The 18,434-nt window shown below is 39.5% G+C and overlaps 1 protein-coding gene across 2 annotated transcripts in view; it reads right to left on the bottom strand.

Moving 5' to 3' along the window:
- Positions 1-18,434, bottom strand: part of LOC123272114 — a 33,273-nt gene that overhangs the window by 7,039 nt on the left and 7,800 nt on the right. The gene's annotated exons all lie outside the window — the stretch shown is intronic.

Below are 18,434 nucleotides of genomic sequence, written 5' to 3'. Positions count from 1 at the left end.
ATTTAGCCCACAGAAATTAGTCAGTTTTACCCAGTTTGGCTGTGACAACTGGAAATAGATCGAAAAATTATAATTTCTTAAAATTTCGATATCAAGTAGGTTAATATGAAATTCTAACAAGTATCTAATGGCGGTCTCAATTTGTTTATAAAAAATAGGCAAACAAAAAAAACGTAAATTAAAAATTAACTATCTCTGAAACTATTAATCTGGCGGGTTAAGTTTCCACAAAAAAATTTGTAGAGCTTAAAAAAATCTACAATTTTGCTTCTGGGTAAATTCCCGTCAGACTAATAGTTTATTAGTTATTAACAATCGAAGTTTTATAAACAAATTGAGCTAGCAAGCTGAAAAATCAATCGATTTCATTTTTGATTTTTTCCACATATTTCTGGTAATAAAAGAAACATTTTTAATACTTTTCAAAATTTTTATCTCAAAAATTTGATTTTTAAAAATCAAAAAACCGCTTTCTGTTTGGAAGCCAATATCTCCGAAACTAAATTTACTACAGCACTCCAACCTACTCTAAAAAATCTAGAATTTAATTGCGAAAAACTTGGCTATTTTGAAAAAAATTAATTTTTGATTGGGGTCAAATAATAGCAAGTTGAACGCGAGCGGATTTTCGATAAAGCGAGCGCGTTCGCTACCCGGACTGATGGTAGAGAGGGAACTCAACAGTAGTGCTCAACTGATATTGGCTCCCCAAGCACAGTAACAAGCAGTTGTAAGGATAAAAAAATTACAATAGTTATGATTAAATAGTTAATTTTTATTATTTACATTAAACAAATTAAAAACACTTAATCTAGAATATATTTATATATTTACAATATTATTTATACACTTTATACAATGATTCAGAGAAAAATCTTAAATCAAAATCACTCAAATAATTGAAAATATCTCTTACAACTAAGGAAGGTAAATCCATGTAAAAAATATCATACAAGACTTCAGCATTTTTCAGCAGCTCTTTTCTGTCAAATGCTCTTCTTAATTTTTCAAATATATAACCACCATACACTGGAAATTCGGCTAATATTTCGTCCTTATTTATGCAGTCTAAATTTGTTAAACCTACAGCTAACCTATGTACATTTTTTTTAAATACACTAAAATAACTTAAATTCGAGTTTCTTATTTTTTGGATTTTCATTTCACCGATTTCCTTCTCGCACTTGTCACGAAATGATTGAAAATGCTCGCCATCCACAGCTTTTAAATATTTTTCAGTGACAAATTCACCGGCTGCAGATAATTTAATAATGTGATCTTGAATTGTCTTGATCATTGCCGAAGATGGATCCTGCCGCTCTTGATTGAAGGTCAGGTCAGCCAGGTGGATACTCATTTCCATGGCAATGTCAAGCAAACTTGAGTCGTCGTTGTTGACCACATTAATGTCTACCCCGCAGTCCAGTAAATAATTTAAAATATTTTTACTGCCTAATATAATAGCCTGGCGAGCCACAGTTTCACCACACAAATCGGAAATTTCCAAAAAATTAGGGCATTTTTTAACAAAAAGCTTAAAAATGTCGATGTTGTCCTGACGCATGGCTTCTTCAAACTCCTCCGTGTATTCCCCATCCTTGATGATGTTGAACTTCGCTCCAAAGTTCTCCAGGATTTGGAGAATCTCAATGCTGCTGGTACTTGCAGCCAAGTGAAGGGAAGATTTCACCCCGTATGATCCTTGATCGATGGTGGCGTTGTTCTTTAACAACAATTGAATCACACGAATGTCCTTCTTCGAAATTGCTATATTCAAAGGAGACCAGTGATAGCAACCCGTTATTGACGCCTCTTTGTAGGCCGAGACGCTTACGTTTGCTCCTGACATCACCAGGAACTTGGTGATCTCGTAATCACCACATTGAATGGCACGGTGAAGTGGCGGCAACCTCTCGTAATGACTTGGTCTTACGTTGACGTCAGCTCCAGAAAAAACTAACTTCTTCACTACTTCAAGGTTCTTCTCCTTGATGGCCACGTGGAGTGCCGTTCCCAAGAAGACAGTGCTAATATTCAGCTCTACGTTTTTGTTCAGTAGAAAGTCGATGAGTTCCTCGCCCGAGTTCATGATAGCGAACTGGAGCACACTTATTTCTCGGTACTGATCACAAGGAAGTACCGAGTTGATATTCAAATCTCCGGATTTCACTAACTTCTCAATCATTTTCAAATCACAACTGTTCACTGCCATTTTTCTGTTTGAGTAATTGAATAATACACAAGTATATGTAAGGCTTAGAAAAATTTGGTTTGAATTTGCAGATTGTTGCACTTCGAACTTTGTCGTAAGAATGATTTGAGTTCTTGAAGCGATTCAGAAGGTAAACTCTTGAGGCTCCCTTCTTTCAAAAATTCATTAGGGTCTTACTCCTTCCTCCGGTAATAAACGTTTGTCATTGATTCTTCTACTGTTGGATGGTCAGAGGGAAAGGGAGTGGGGAGTTTATAATTTGAGCGAACCTTAGCCAGGTAAAAATTAGCAAAATTTACCAAGTTATTAAAGTTATTAAGGCTAATTGATATTTCTTTAAAATTTACAATTAGTTTGTATACACTCTTAATGAGATCTTAAGTACAGATATTTACTCAAATCCAAGAAATAAATAATGGCTCTTTGAATTTAATACCTTAAAGAATATAATAATACACCTTTAATGTCATTGTAATATTTTGGTACTTAGGTATGAAAAGAAGTCTATGGAAATTTTACTTTCGTTAAACTTTCTTTTATTTATGAAGCCAAAAAAAAATCCTACTATCTTCAATGTAAAATTAAATATGTTGAAGTAAGTATTCGAAGAAAATGTAGCCTATTGTAATGTATGTGTTCCAAAAAAATTATTTTTTGGGTTAAATTTATCAATAAAAAATTAGTAAAACGGTTTACCCTAAAGGCTGTAACAGGGAAAATCGAACTTCCCGGGGTCATTATCGACCACTTAATTAACGCATGGTAGGTCAGGGCTTTCCCTTACCTTTCGATTTTTGACAAGTAGTTTCGACTTGTCACCGGGCGTGCTAATCGAAAGTCCCTACTACAGTCCCCGGAAAATGAAGCGCGGGAGCGAAGATAGGAAAGTTGGAGAGCACGAGGAGAGGTTATAAAAACGCCGGGTGTTGTGTCAAGACTCTCTTTCTTCCGGTAAAATTTTGCGAGTACGTTGGGTAACTGTATTCCAGCGTGGGATATTTTTCTGAGACAAGTAAGTAGTTGATTTCTTAAGGCTTCACGAATGGAACGAAGCGATTAAATTTTATTGTCTGGTATTTTGTTAAAAATTACTTGTCGTTAGGCCATTTGGCTGACGATCTTCGTCTTATTCGAAATATTTATTTACTGGAATTTCTAGGATAAATTGATCGAGGATAAGATTGGGAGCTGGGTGTAATTTGGTGACACGAGTTTCTGGAGCTTTGGAAGTCAGCAGGCACAGTGGAGCTGATCCCGTCATTTTCTTTCTACTGGGAAAAGATTTCATCGCTGGAGTACCGGTTTCAGTTGTCAGGTATTCTGAGTTATTTTAGGCCAAATTAATTAATAATTTAATTAAGAGGCCAAAATAATTAAATTTAATTTCTTGAGCGGTCATCTTTGTATTAGCAAATTCGTACTTTAGTTTCTATCGTCAAGGTCAAGTAGTTAGTTTTGTCGCTGGACTTTTATATTTAATGGATAAGTTGTTAATTTATTGGTAAAGAATTTATAAGTAATTTATTATAGGCCTGTTGGCTATGATAAATTAAATTTAGTTAAGAAGATGTATTAATGAATTTAATGAATTAAAATCGAAGGTCCGAATTTTCTGTTAAGTAATTGTTAGGCGTAATTTTGGAATTTTGGAAAATACGAAGTATTGAGAAGTTTTATTGGGTAAAATATGTTGTTTGTTATTCCGTCAGTTGGACGAGGGTTTAAGAAATTAATAATCTAGATGCGTAATGGTCTATGATTAAATTAAGAAATTAAGAATCTAGATGCGTAATGGTCTATGATTAAATTAAGAAATTAAGAATCTAGATGCGTAATGGTCTATGATTGAATTAGGAAATTAAAGATAGATGCGTAATGGTCTATGTTGAGTTAAGAAATTGAAGATAGATGCGTAATGGTCTATGTTGAGTTAAGAAATTAAGAAGATAGATGCGTAATGATCTATGTTTAAAAGAATTTAATGATATTTAGTTGTAAGTTTTGGCAAGTGCCTGCGTAGGTGAGAGGTTCTCAAATTTAGTGATTGATAGGTTAATTTTAAGGGCAATATTTTAAGAAATTTTGTTAGAGTTAAATTGTTTATATTAAATAAATAATTGAATTGTTAATTGTTAATAATTGTTTCTCAGCATTACTTTTACAGCCTTTCTCAACTTCTCACGACCCGATCTTTCCTTCTCATGCTCCCCGGTTTCTGGGACACCGAGTATAAAATCCCAGTGGCGCCCTTTTCAACGAGGAAAGGGGTGACCAATTGGACAGGGCTAACCACCCCGTTACAAGGCCATCCCTGCAACTTCCCGCTAATTCTATACCTGGGCGCTTAAAATTGTACTTATGACGTTTTTGAGATTTTTGAGCTCAAAATATAATTTATGTGATATTTTTAGCTTGCTGAGCTCAAAGAGATAGTATTTCTATGCACTTGAGCTCTTCGAGCTCAAAAGTCTGATAGAAAGTTCATAGAACACTACTTTTGGAATTTTCAAACTGCAATAACTTTTGAATGGATCAACCGATTTTCACGCGGTTGGCAGCATTCGACGCAGTTTTATCAGCCTCATAAAGAATTTTGAAATTTTAATTAATCGAACAAAAAATTTCGGAGTAATTTTGAAAAAACACTTTTTTCGGTTTTCTTTCGGTCACGATATCTCTCGAACGAATTAACCGATTTCGACCAGCTTGGTGGCGATCGACGTAGTTTTTCATTGTCTACAGCTGATGAGTTTTTGGAATCGATCAGTGGAGCCGTTTAAAAGTTATCAAAAAAAAACCACATTTGAAAAAATTTTTCTTTTTAGTTTTTTTAAGATTTCTCAAAATTTACTGATCCGAATCGGTCCAAATTATACTCAAAATCTAAGTTTAGCCATGCCCTTTCAAATGGCACCAACCGCTATAAAATCGGATGAGCCGTTCAAAAGTTATAAGCGGTTCACATACTTTCACACACTCACTCACACACACACACACACTAGCGTAGAGGAGGCCGAACTACTAGTTCGGGAAACCACACGGAAAAAAAAATTTCGTTCTGGTAACCTAACTGTAGAGTTACCACAACTATACACAGTTTACTATTCGTTGTAGAGTTACAGTAACAAAATGTTATTTAGTTCTGATAACTCAATGTTGTTGAGCTCTCAGAGCTCTACGGGATTGTTCTCAGAGCCAAACGGTATAGTTGAGAGCGCTCTACGTTGCACAGTAGTAGAGTGCGCTGACGTATTTCATAACCTTCTAAAATGCCAAACATAATTATTTTGTTACTAATCTATATTATTAAAAATATATGAGGACAATTAAGTTCCCAATTTATTTATTTAAGGAAATAGGTTTTTTTTTTGTCAAATTGAATTTCGTTAGAACAGTTTTGTATTTATGGTTTTTCAAGGTTCATTTGCAGTGACTATTAATTTAATTTATTAGTTGAATATATTGTGATAAGTGATAAGTTATCGGAATACATTCAAAAGACCCAATTTAACACAAAATAAAATTTGTTTTCGTTTATTTATCTTTTCTCGTGCATATACGGTAATGATTTTATGTCCAATATTTATTGATATAATTAAGAAAATAAGATAATTTTGTGACGACCATATGTTTATTTTACAAATAATTTTTATTTGTAATATAAGTTCTATTATTATTTTCTTTCTATTATAATACTATTCTTATTTGTCATATACAATTATTGTTGACAATATAAATTCATTCTGCTGCATGTATTTATTAAATTATCAATGCTAAATCGTAAAAAAAAATTATTAAGCAGACTTCCAAAAATTTGTTATAGTCTCAGAACGATCCTGTAGAGTTGTGAGAGGTAAATAGCGTTTAGCTCTCAGAGCTCAACGATGTAGAGTTGCAGGAGCCAAACGGTATTGTTACTATAAGAATACGTTAACCTACTGGAACTTTTTACAACTAACTAACTACTATAGAGTTCCTATAGCAAAATTTTTTTCTCCGTGCATTGATGCCGTCGAGACATGGCTCGATAAACACCACCTGAAACTCGCCAAGCACAAAACCGAGATGGTCGTTCTGACTCGTCAAAAATGGTTCCCAAAACCATTCGCTGTGGACATGGGAGGAACAACACTAACGTCAACAAGGGCCCTGCGCTATCTGGGGGTAATGATAGACGAGTAGGGCTTCACACGAGACGAGAGTAGGCGAGAGTATCAAAAATCTCGTCTCGGTCTCGTCAATTCCGAAAAAATTAAGTCTCGTTCGAGTCTCGATCTCGTCTCATTACCAGTTGTCTCGTCTCGTCTCGTCTCGCTTAGTTCTAAATGTTAAGAATTTTCTATTAAGTTTCTTACCAAATGCTTGAGTGTTCGACCAATTCTATTATATATACTCCCGCAGGTGTATACAATAATTGTTCATATATTTACTACAAAAAATACAGGAAAAAACAAAAAATTCCTCCATGGAATCTGCAGATGTCCAAATAGAGACTTAATTTTCAAAACATCGAGATTTAGTGGCAATAAAAGTTGTCCGTTAAGTACTGAATTAAGGTAGTTGTAGCGTGATAGGCATTTCAACAGAAAATTATGAAATTTTTTTTATTGAAAGAAATATATTAATAATTCACTCGAGTGGGCCAAAGATTTCATACTAACTTTATCATCTCTCTATACCACTACGTGTAAAAGATGCAATTTCAAAAATTAATTACTCAAAAACGGTGCGGTCAATTGATCTGAAATTTTGGTAGTGAATTATTAATATATTTATCTTTCAATAAAAAAAATTTCATAATTTTCTGTTGAAATGCCTATCACGCTACAACTACCTTAATAATGAGATTAGTTTTTATACTTGTAAATTCTATTTTTTCTTGAAATATAACGTTAATTATCGCAAATTTGTAACAACTATAATAATTGATATTCTTTTGAAATATTATATTGACATAACACATTGGCGATTATAATAGAAACTCTTTATATTTAATTGTTTTATATAGTTGTTGAAAAAGGATAAGTCATATATAAGAAAAGTTTATTGTATGCACTGATAGAAGGATTTGATTATAGTTAAAAATATTTGTTAATATACTTGTTGAAGTAAAAATATGAAAAAATCATACTCGGCTAAGGATGCCATGATGTTTTGTATTGACATACTACGATATAGAACATAAATATTAATACGTATACTTCAAAAATTAGAGTTTCAACTTTGAGTATTTTTTTTTTTTAAAGTTACAAAAAACTTTTTCACAGATGGTCTCCAGATTTTATAGTTTGTAAAATTTATTGTTCTCTATGTGGATCTTTTCTAATTTTTCTAATAAAAACTTCAAAAAAAAAGTTTTACGAGACTAAGAACGAGACTCTCGGGTTGCGCTATATGTGGTCTCGGTATAATAATATTTTATGATAATATATATATTATCTATATATATATTTATGATAATATTTTCAAAAACGTCTCGTCTCGCTTTTCCGAGACGAGAACGAGACGAGACAAGACAAATCTCACTCTCGTGTGAAGCCCTATAGACGAGAAACTATCTTTTCGCGAACACCTCGATAATGCATGCCAGAAAGCCAGCAAGACGGTGTCTAGCCTAGCAAGAATTATGACCAACACCATGGGACCAAGAACAAAAAAGAGAAGAGTTCTTCTAGAAGCAGTCCACTCGATATACTTATAATATAATAATAGAATTTATTGCCCAAAATTAGGGGTACAATAGCGGACCCCCGTTCCGCTTACAAAAATTACATACTTAATTTTAGCTATCTTATATTCTATATACATCGAGTCTTAACCTAGTTACAGAGATCGAGAAATCAGCGCTATCAATATATATACATCTATCACCTTATTTAACTAAAAGAAAAAACAGAAAAAACAGAAGCGGGAAAAAAAGAAGGCCGAGGCCAAGAAAAAACCGCTATTTCTCTCATACATCATCCATCCACACTCATCCTCTTGACTTCCGTTTCCGCTGTATTCTTCTACTTTTACCTTTAACTACTCTAATAATTTGTTTGAATACCCTACTCCATCCTTGAGCGACCCCATAACGTTTCTATCCCTTTAATCCATTCCTCTCCTTCCCCTTCTCCTCCCAGAACCTCCATTCTCATCTCCTGCCAGCCTTTTTCAAGCCCCATCCCTGAACACACTTCCCAAACATGTTCCCAAGTCTCCTCTTCCCTCCCACATACCTCACATAACCTTTTTCCTCTTTCCTCCCAGTATCTCCCCCCTTTTAGGAAATCTCCGAGCCTAAATCTAGCCATTCTACACCATCTATCCTCACTTCAACCCTTCTTCAGATATCCCGGTATACCCTTTTCTTTAATAAATTTATAATCTCTATTGCTTTCCGAAACCAGAATCTTTTCCCATCTCTCCCTTTCCTGCCTCCTTTTTTCTATGTTCACCAGTTCTTCCCCTCTCATCGTGCCCGCTTCCCACCTTCTTTCCACCTCGTCTAGACTCCATCCTCTATTCTCGAAGTACTCTTTTCTCTCCGCTTCCCATCCGCAAAGCCCTCTACCCGCTTTGATTCTCTTTATCATTTCCAATCTGCATCTTCTTACTATTTCCCCTCCTCCTCCCTCTACAGCTCTTTTTTCGAAGCTCCACGCCCTGATGCCTGCTTTTCCTTCCAGCCTATCTCTCTGAAGCTCCTCTCTGACCAAATACCCGGCTACACTCCTCGAGACCCCCATCACCCATCTCAGATACCTGTCGTGAAGCTTTTCTACCTCTTCTCTAGCTTTCCACCCCCATATCTCTACTCCGTAGCAAAGAACCGACCATACTAGTTTGTCAAACAGCCAAACTTTCTTTGTCCAGTCCTTTCCGAACTTCCTTTTTCCCTGCCCCCATACCTGTCCTAACATTCTTGCTCCCTTGGCTACTCTCTCCCGTATATGTAAATCCTGTTCACCATTAGCTCTGAGCACGTATCCAAGATATGTGTACCTATCAACTTCTTCTACCTCCTTCCCTCCCAAGTTCCAGAACACTTTCCTTTTTCTGCCTCCTCCTTTTCTACACCTCATCACTTTCGTTTTTGCCACGTTAACCTCCAGCTTTTTCCTTTCAACGTATCTTTCTAAAGTTCTCATTAGCCCCTTCATCTCATCCTCATTTTTTGCTAGAAGAGCTATATCGTCAGCATATGCTAAGGAATATATTTTTTCTCCCCCTGAAAGTTCCACACCTCCCCATCTTCCTTTCTTTAATTCTTCATCTAGATCTGCTAGAAAAAGAATGAACAGCAGCGGGCTCAGAGGGCATCCCTGTCTGACTCCCTTTACTGTCCAGAACTTCTCCCCTAGATCTTTCCCCACCCTCACCCTGCCGTTCGTTTCCTTCAGAACTTCCTCGCATCTCTTCACTAAGCCTATATTTACACCTCTCTTTTTCATTCTTTCTACCAATTCCGTCCTGTCCACTGAGTCAAAGGCAGCCTTGAAGTCCACAAACAGAACCACCAATTTCCCTTTTTCCTTATGTATTTCACGGTTGATCAAGTAGTTCAGGGCATAGATATTGTCTATTGTCCCTCTTTTCTTTCTGAATCCCGCCTGTGATATCGGCAACCTCCCTTTTCCTTCCACCTCCTCTCTCAACCTTTTCTCGAGAATACCCACATACACCTTGTAGGCAGTCTGTGTGATTGTAATGCCTCTGTAGTCACTTGCCTCCTTTCCCAACCCCTTTTTCTTAATTGGAACTACTATTCCGTCATTCCACTCTTTCGGCCATCCCTCCCTCCTCCATACCTTTTGGCATATACTCCATAATTCAGCCTCAATCGTTTCTCCTCCATATTTCCAGACTTCGTTTGGAATTCCATCTCCCCCCATTGCCTTGTGATCTTTTAATTTTTTTACCACTTCTCTAACTTCCTCTAGTTCAATGTCTCCTAGCTCTTCTTCCTCCTCCGTTTCTTCCTCCATCACCCCTTCCCAGCTTCTCCTCTCTTCTACTCCCCCAAAGGTCTCTTTGAAGTGCACATCCCATGTTTCCATCTTTATATCTTTATTAATCCCGTCTCTCTTCTTCCTCCCTTCGTTTACGATCTTCCAAATCTGCTCTTCTGTTCTTGCGTTTTTGACCTGGTCCTCCCACATTTGCCTTTCCTGTTCTTTCTTTCTTTCGCAGACTTTTCTGTATTGCTTCTTCTCCTTAATGTAATCTTCTCTTATCATTTTCCCACCCTTAAATTTCCTTAGAGCTTTTCCTAGTTTAGATTTTTCTATTCTGCATTCCTCGTCCCACTAACCCGAGTTTCCTCTTACTCTAGTCCCTTTTTTCAGTGACTTCTTGATTGCTTTTTTGATTTTCCCTTTTAGGCTTTCCCATTCTTCTTCAACACTCCCTCTAGTTGTCTCTTCGTCTTTTAGACCTTCTTGAAAGTTTTCTATTCCTTCTTTGGTCCATAATCCTCTACCTGTCCCCTGCCTTGTCTCCCTGTCTTTCTTTTCTTCTCTACTCCCTTTAGCTATTACCTTCACCGAAACCGGGAGGTGGTCGGACTCTGTTCTATCTTCTACTTTTAATTCTAATATCTTATCACGGTTTCTCTCATCACTTATCACCACATCTATTACAGAACAGCCTCTTTCCCCTACGAAAGTCCATTCTCCTTCTTCGTCTCCTTCAATACATCCATTTAAAATTGCCCATCCTCTTTCCTCTATGAATCTACATAGCTCCTTTCCCTCCTTATTGATTACTTTGTCTTTCGATTTTCTTATACTACATTCTTCATGTCCTTTTCCGACTTTAATTCCTCCGTCTGTTCCAGTTCTGGCATTAACATCCCCTCCGATTAGTATTCGTCTATCCCATGCCTCATCCATCCACCTGCTCATGAGCTTTTTCTTCCTGTCTAGATCTTCATTGATGTATGCCCCTACTACCCACCACCACTCTTCTCCTAGTTTGACCTCTCTTTCCACCCACCCTTCTATATCCCATTTCCCCTTTTTTCCTACTTCTATTCCTTCTTTAACTCCGATCAGTATACCTCCTCTTGCTCTACCCCTTCCTTTGGGAACTATTGCCTCCTGTATGTCCCATTTGAATCCCTTTTTCCAGGACTCTCTCACCTCCGTCCATTTCTTACTATTAGCCCATGTCTCAAGTAACACTACGATGTCCCATTTTCTTAAACCTACCCAGAAATCCTCCTCTTTGTTTTTCACCCCAGCTACGTTCCAGAAGCAAATCTGATACGTACATTCTTTGCTCCTCTTACTCCTTTCCCTTTTCTTTCTGCCCACCCCACCCTTTTTACCATCCTCCTCCCTTATTCTTTTCCCTGTTGGTTTTTCCAGTTCCCTTTTGCCTCATCCCACAGTCTCAGTTTTCCATTCACCCACATTTTCAAGTACCCCACTTTCACCAAGTTACCGTAAGCTCTTTCCTTCGCCGCTTCTTGTGATATGATTTTCTTAATTCTTCTCTCTTCATAGGTTAAATCATCCTCTATCCAGATGTCTTCTCCTTTCAACTTACTCTTGGCGATCATTACTTCCTTTTTCTTGTCGATCCCTTCCATTTCTACGAGTACCAAGCCTTTTCCTTCCTTATCTAGTCCCCCAATCTTCCTCATACTTTTTTTCCCGGAACCTACTTCCATCTTAATCCAAACTTTCTCTACTTCATTCTTCCAGTCAACCCCTTCTTTCATTGAGACACCCTTAACTATTACATTTTTTCTCCTTGACTCTCTTTCCTTTCTCTCTGCGCCCCATTCTAGCTTTTTCAATCCAACACTTCTCTGCATCCAACACTTTGCCAGAGCACTCTCCGCCACCATCCTCTACCATTCCTACCATCACGCGTTCTTGCTCAAGTTTGTCGAGTCTATCTTCGATCCCCTTTATTTTCTCCTTCATTATCTTCTTTTCAGCCTCCCATATCTTTTTCATCTCCTCTCTTTCCTTTTTACCCTCCATTCTTAATACTCCTACCTCATCACTAACTTTTTTGCATTCCTGCTTGATTCTTTCATCCAAATCCTCTAACTTTTTCATTAAGGTCTCCATCTCCCCAGCTTTGAGCTCTTTTCCCTTATTGATCGTCCTAACTTGTAGCTTGCTTTTCTTAATCAGCTCCCTTTCTTCTTTATCTTTTTCCAGATTCCACTCTAACTCTGAATCCCTGTCTTTTCTTTTGCCCCCAGACCCTACCTCCTCTAATTCCCCTACCCTTGATGACCTCCCTAGTTTAAAATTCCCCTGAAACCAATTTGAACTTCCCGCCTGATTAGCTTCCTTACCATTCGGCATGTCCCCTTTCCTACTTTCTACCTTATCAACTGTCCCACAGTTACCAATGTATCCTTGGTTCTTTCTATTACCGCCCAGCACCACTTACCCTTTCCCTTTTTATACCCCTCTTACCCTCTGAACCCCTCACCAGCAAGTTGCCTAACCTCTACCTCGTCGAGGTCTTAAACTGCTACCCCCAATTCAGCTTCTAATCCCCAAAATCTAACTCCGATTAATATTCCCACCCGTACTCCGATTTTTTCTCAATCTCCCGCTTTATTCTCCACTCTCCTACACTACTCGAAACTCACAAAACTTTAAAAATTTTGACCACTTGAGATAACATACGTCTCTACACTATAGCACCGGAAACGGAAGTCCGATATACTTATAATATATAATACTGCTTTATGGAGCTGAGATATGGGCAGACATATTAAAGCAGAAGACCTACCGACGAAAGATAACAGCAGTACAGCGGCGAGGCGCTCTCAGGGTTGCCTGCGCCTACCGCACAGTTTCCGAAGCGGCTGTATTGGTCATCGCGGGAGCCACGCCCATTGGCCTATTAGCGTTCGAGAGAGTTAAACTCTATGACGCTAAAGATAGTGACGAAAACATGAAGGACGCAAGAACGAGGATAAAGGCGGAAACGCAGCAAGAGTGGCAGGACCGATGGACATCGGGAGAGACGGGCAGATGGACAGCGCGCCTGATCCCAAACATCAACGTCTGGCTTTCTCGAAAGCACGGAGACACGGACTTCTTCCTGACCCAGCTATTGACGGGACATGGGCAGTTCAATGCCTACCTTTTCAAGATGGGTTTGCACAGCACACCAACGTGCAAATACTGCCCAGACAAAATTGACAACGCCGAGCACACGTTTTTCGAGTGTGATCGGTGGAAGGACGACAGAATCAGCACCGAAGAAACAATAGGCACAACGCTCTCCCCTGAAAGGTTAGTAACCTGCATGATCACAAAAGAAGAAAACTGGTCAGCTGTCGCAGCCTACGCGCAGCGCCTTTTAAACGAAAAAATCGCAGAAAGGGATTAGAAACCAGTAGTAACAAGAAGTAGGTGTCGTGAGACACAACATGGACTGGATCGAAGTAATGCTAACGCGGTCCCGATCCAGTCTTCCCTGCAATATCTATGGGGAAAGGAGAGAGAAGGATGTTTAGTCGGTATTGTTGCAAAATAATATTGACTTCTGAGTCCGACATACCCAGGCACCAACACCTAGTCCTGGCACCAACACCAAGTCCTGGTATACGTAAATGTATTTTACCTCCTCTATAAAAAAACACACACACACACACACACACACACACACATACAGACACAGTGACAACTTCCTCGTGTCGGGCTTACTGGGTCCCGCATCGGGCGCCTCCCCAGATGGCGGATAAGGGAATGCCCGGCATATCTGCACGCCAGATGCGTCGGGTACCGATGAAATAGAATACTCGGGGTGGACCAAAACCTAGCAAAAGATGATATGAAAATGCCAGATCAATTTCAAACATCGCCTACGGTGCAGAGGGGGGATACCTCAGTGCTGGCGAGGGAAGGTGTGCAAACGGGCCTGAACTCGTCGTTATCAAGCGACCGTTTGAACAGCGGAGTAGACCCCATGGCTCTGCTGTCTAGCAATGCTAGCAAGGTTACAGGGAGTACGAAATCAGCCCAAATGGCAGAGAACGGACAGCTGAGCAACATTCCTCCAAAAAGTGGAGGACCTTTTGCTCCTGTCACTAATCAAACCTACCGAGGAAGAATCAACTCTGTACCGACCATTACAGGCCAACAGTCACCAATGGAGAGGCTCAACATCAAGATCGAAGAGTTAGCCGAGTTTATAAAAGACAAGAAGAATCTCCATCATGAGATTAGAAAATTGGTTACATCTATCACTACAGCATATAGGATAGCCAACAAATCACCAGGCATGTCGGCCTCAACGACCCAAACAACTCCGAGTCTGACCAAAAAACCACAGCCATCTTTGGTCACTCCTAAAAAATTACCACAGCAAGGAAAGGACAATAACAAGAAGAGGCAGCTGTCCACGCCCAGCCCTTCTTCAATAATGGACAAGCCACCACAGAAAAAGACAGCCCGGGAGGACGTCTGGACTACAGTGGACCGAAATAGGAAAAAGAAGGAAAAAGAGCATGAAACAGCGGCTCCCCCTAATAAAGCTCAAAACCAGGTGCTGCTACAAATGTGGCGGAGAGAACCACAAAGCCGTAAACTGCATGGAGAAGCCAAAATTCTTCCTTTGTGCTCCGGACAAAGATGCCCAGGATGGTCTATGCCATATTTCTGGCACTGGAGCTTGCAGGGCATTCCGCACAGCACTTGCAGAAGCCAAGAGAGGGCAGAAATGACAGGCATACTACAAGGCAACCTGAATAGGTGCGCCTTGGCGCAAAACCTGCTGCGCCAGCGTCTCTTTGAAGATAAAATCGACGTCTGCTTTATCTGCGAGCAATATCTAAACATCGAAGGTAAAACATGGTTCGCAGACGAAACTGGCACGGCAGCAATTTGGATTGTGAACACAAAGAACGTTACCGTCAACAACAGCGGAAGTGGAGCAGGTTTTGTCTGGATTCAAACCCCCACAACCTACTTCATGAGCGTCTATCTCTCACCTAACGAAGGGATTAGTGTGTTCCGACAGAAACTGGCAAATATAGAAGATGCGGTCACTAAGTTCAACGGCGAAGTCATCGTAATCGGAGACTTCAACGCTAAATTGGCTGAGTGGGGCGCTGCTTTCTCCGACACCAGAGGTAACGAGGTCGCTGACGTCGCGACTAGACTCGACCTCATAGTGCTGAACACCGGGAGCACCACGACCGTCAGAAGACCAGGGTACCAAGAGTCAATCCTCGACATTTCGTTGGCGACTCCAAGGACTGCCAACATGATCGAAGACTGGACTGTATCCGAAGAATACAGTGGCAGTAACCACCAGTTTGTGACATTCAAGGTTGGATTGTCATCTACTCCGGTTTCACAACGCGACCTTTCTAAGCGGAAGTGGAATGCCAGAAGGCTTGATCCAGAGGCATTGCGAGCTTCACTTGCACGAAGCTGGTCTATCCTTCAGAACAACCCGACTCCGGATACCTGCAGCGAGACGGAAAAGGCAGTGCTAAATATGATGAAGGAGATTGCTGCCGCATGTGACGCCTCTATGCCACGGCTGAAAAATAGGAGTTTCCACAGGCCGGCGTACTGGTGGTCAACAGACATAGCAGAACTTTGCAAAAGATGTCATAAGCTACGTCGCCGCGCAACGAGAGCCACGAAACGCTCCCCAAGCGAGAACTTGTATTCAAAAGAGTACAAACAGGCCAAAAAGACGCTAAACCAAGCCATTAAAGCAAGAAAAGCGATATTGTGGAAACAGATCTGTAATGATCTCGACAAGGACATCTGGGGCAAAGTCTACCAAATTGTCACCAAACAACTTGGAAAGGCTTCACCAGAAGCGCTGAAGTCTCCTGCCTTAATGGACAGCATTGTAGCGGAGCTTTTCCCCAAACACCCGCCGCGGGAGAAGAAACACTACGCTAAAAACAGCGAAGGAACACCCTTCACAACTAAGAAACTACAAGACGCGGCCAAGTCACTCAAAACAGAAAAGGCACCTGGACCTGATGGCATCCCGGCAGCGGTGATCAAGATTGTAGCCCTGGAATATCCAGACATACTCCTGAACACCTACAACGCATGCTTGGCAACTGGCACGTTTCCCGCGGTCTGGAAGCGGCAGAGATTGGTTCTCTTAAACAAAGAAAAAGGGAACCCCCGTAACACCTTCGTCGTTTAGACCACTCTGTATGCTAGACATTGCTGGAAAACTGCTCGAGAAGCTCATTCAAGGGAGACTTCACAACGACATCGACCGTGCTGGAGGTTTTGCCACCAACCAGCATGGCTTTTGGGTAGGTCGTTTGACAGTCGGAGCGATCGAGAAAGTTATAAAGACAGCAACACAAGCATGGTCTGGTAGCCTCAAAGCTCGTAAAGTATGTCTCCTCCTCACGCTAGATGTCAAAAACGCATTTAACAGCGCAAATTGGAGATACATTTTAGATGCTCTGGAGCACAAGTTTGACGCGGAGCCAAAGAATCTGGCACTAGTCGACAACTACCTGGATGAAAGAAAGCTAATAGCGGAAACTACGGAAGGCCCACAAGAATACGCCACAACGGCTGGCGTACCGCAAGGCTCAGTAATGGGGCCCGATCTATGGAATGCGGACTACGACGAGCTTCTTGAAATCTCGTTACCAAAGCAAGTAGAGCTAACGGGCTTTGCAGACGACGTTGCGGCCACGATAGTAGTAGACAGCGTAGAAGAGGCCGAATTACTGGTTCGGGAAACCATTGACGCCGTCGAGACCTGGTTTGATAAACACCACCTGAAACTCGCCAAGCATAAAACCGAGATGGTTGTTCTGACACGTCAAAAATGGTTCCCAAAACCATTCGCTGTGGACATGGAAGGAACAACACTGACGTCAACAAGGGCCCTGCGCTATCTAGGGGTAATGATAGACGAGAAACTATCTTTCCGCGAACACCTTGACAGTGCATGCAAGAAAGCCAGCAAGACGGTGTCTAGCCTAGCAAGAATCATGACCAACACTATAGGACCAAAAACCAAAAAGAGAAGAGTTCTTCTAGAAGTAGTCCACTCGGTACTGCTTTATGGAGCAGAAATATGGGCAGGCATATTGAAAGAGAATACCTACCAACGAAAAATAGCGGCAGTGCAGCGGTGAGGCGCTCTCAGGGTTGCCTGCGCCTATCGAACGGTTTTCGAGGCGGCTATATTGGTTATTGCGGGAGCCGCACCCATCGACCTACTCGCGATTGAGAGAGCGAAACTCTATGACGCTAAAAACAGTGACGAAAACATGAAGGACGTAAGAACGAGGATAAAGGCGGAAACGCAACAAGAGTGGCAGAACCGATGGACATCGGGAGAGACGGGCAGATGGACGGCGCGCCTGATCCCAAACATCAAGTTGACTACAAACTACAAACTACAACAAGTAGACACAGCATTGATGTTATATATTACATATACATATATATTTATACTGAAAGAAAAAAACTCCCTTTGAAAAATATGGGTATTTTTGTAACAAGAAATTGATTTGTTGAAAATTTTCAAGTTGTTTATCTAAAATTGTTCTTTTCAAAATATAAAAAACTTTTTTTCTACATGAAAGGTCGGCTGCCCTATTTCAAAACACAGTAACTAACATTTAAAAATTTTTTTCAATTTTTCTTATTAAAAAAAATTTTGCCCACCAAATTGATGAAAAATTTGATTTGTGAATAGAAAATACTTAAATATAGAAATTTTTAAGAAAAAATACTTGAAATTGAGGTCTAAATGTTATAAAAAATGCAACAATACTAGAAAAAATCAATACTACAAAAATGCCTATATTTTTCGAAAGAAATTTTTTCTATTTAAGTATATATACGTATATAAATTCTTTAGCTACTGATTTTTTCGAGCACTACTTGACTATTAAAAAGATAAAATTTTAAGTAAATTTTGACATGAAGAACAATACAATACAATAGTAAAACAAGAACAGTACAATAATAGATGTATTTCTATTAAATCTACCAAATAATGATTCTTTGAATTTAATACAATAAAGAATACAACAATACACTTTCAATGAAATATTGATAATATTTTAATACTCAGGTATGAAAAGAAATCGTTGGAAATTTTACTTTAATTGATTCTTGTTCTATACATGGCGTCAAAAATAATCCCACTATCTTTGACGTTACAATAATTATTTTTTAATGAAAATTTTAAAAGAATGTTGCCTGCTGTAATGTATGTTGTCTAAAAAATTATTTTATGCACTAAATTT

The sequence above is a fragment of the Cotesia glomerata genome, linkage group LG9 (genome assembly GCF_020080835.1).
Source record: "Cotesia glomerata isolate CgM1 linkage group LG9, MPM_Cglom_v2.3, whole genome shotgun sequence".
In the NCBI taxonomy this organism is placed as follows: Eukaryota; Metazoa; Arthropoda; class Insecta; order Hymenoptera; family Braconidae; genus Cotesia; species Cotesia glomerata.
Note: the sequence above shows the minus strand (reverse complement) of the source record. Positions and strands in the feature narration are given on the sequence as shown.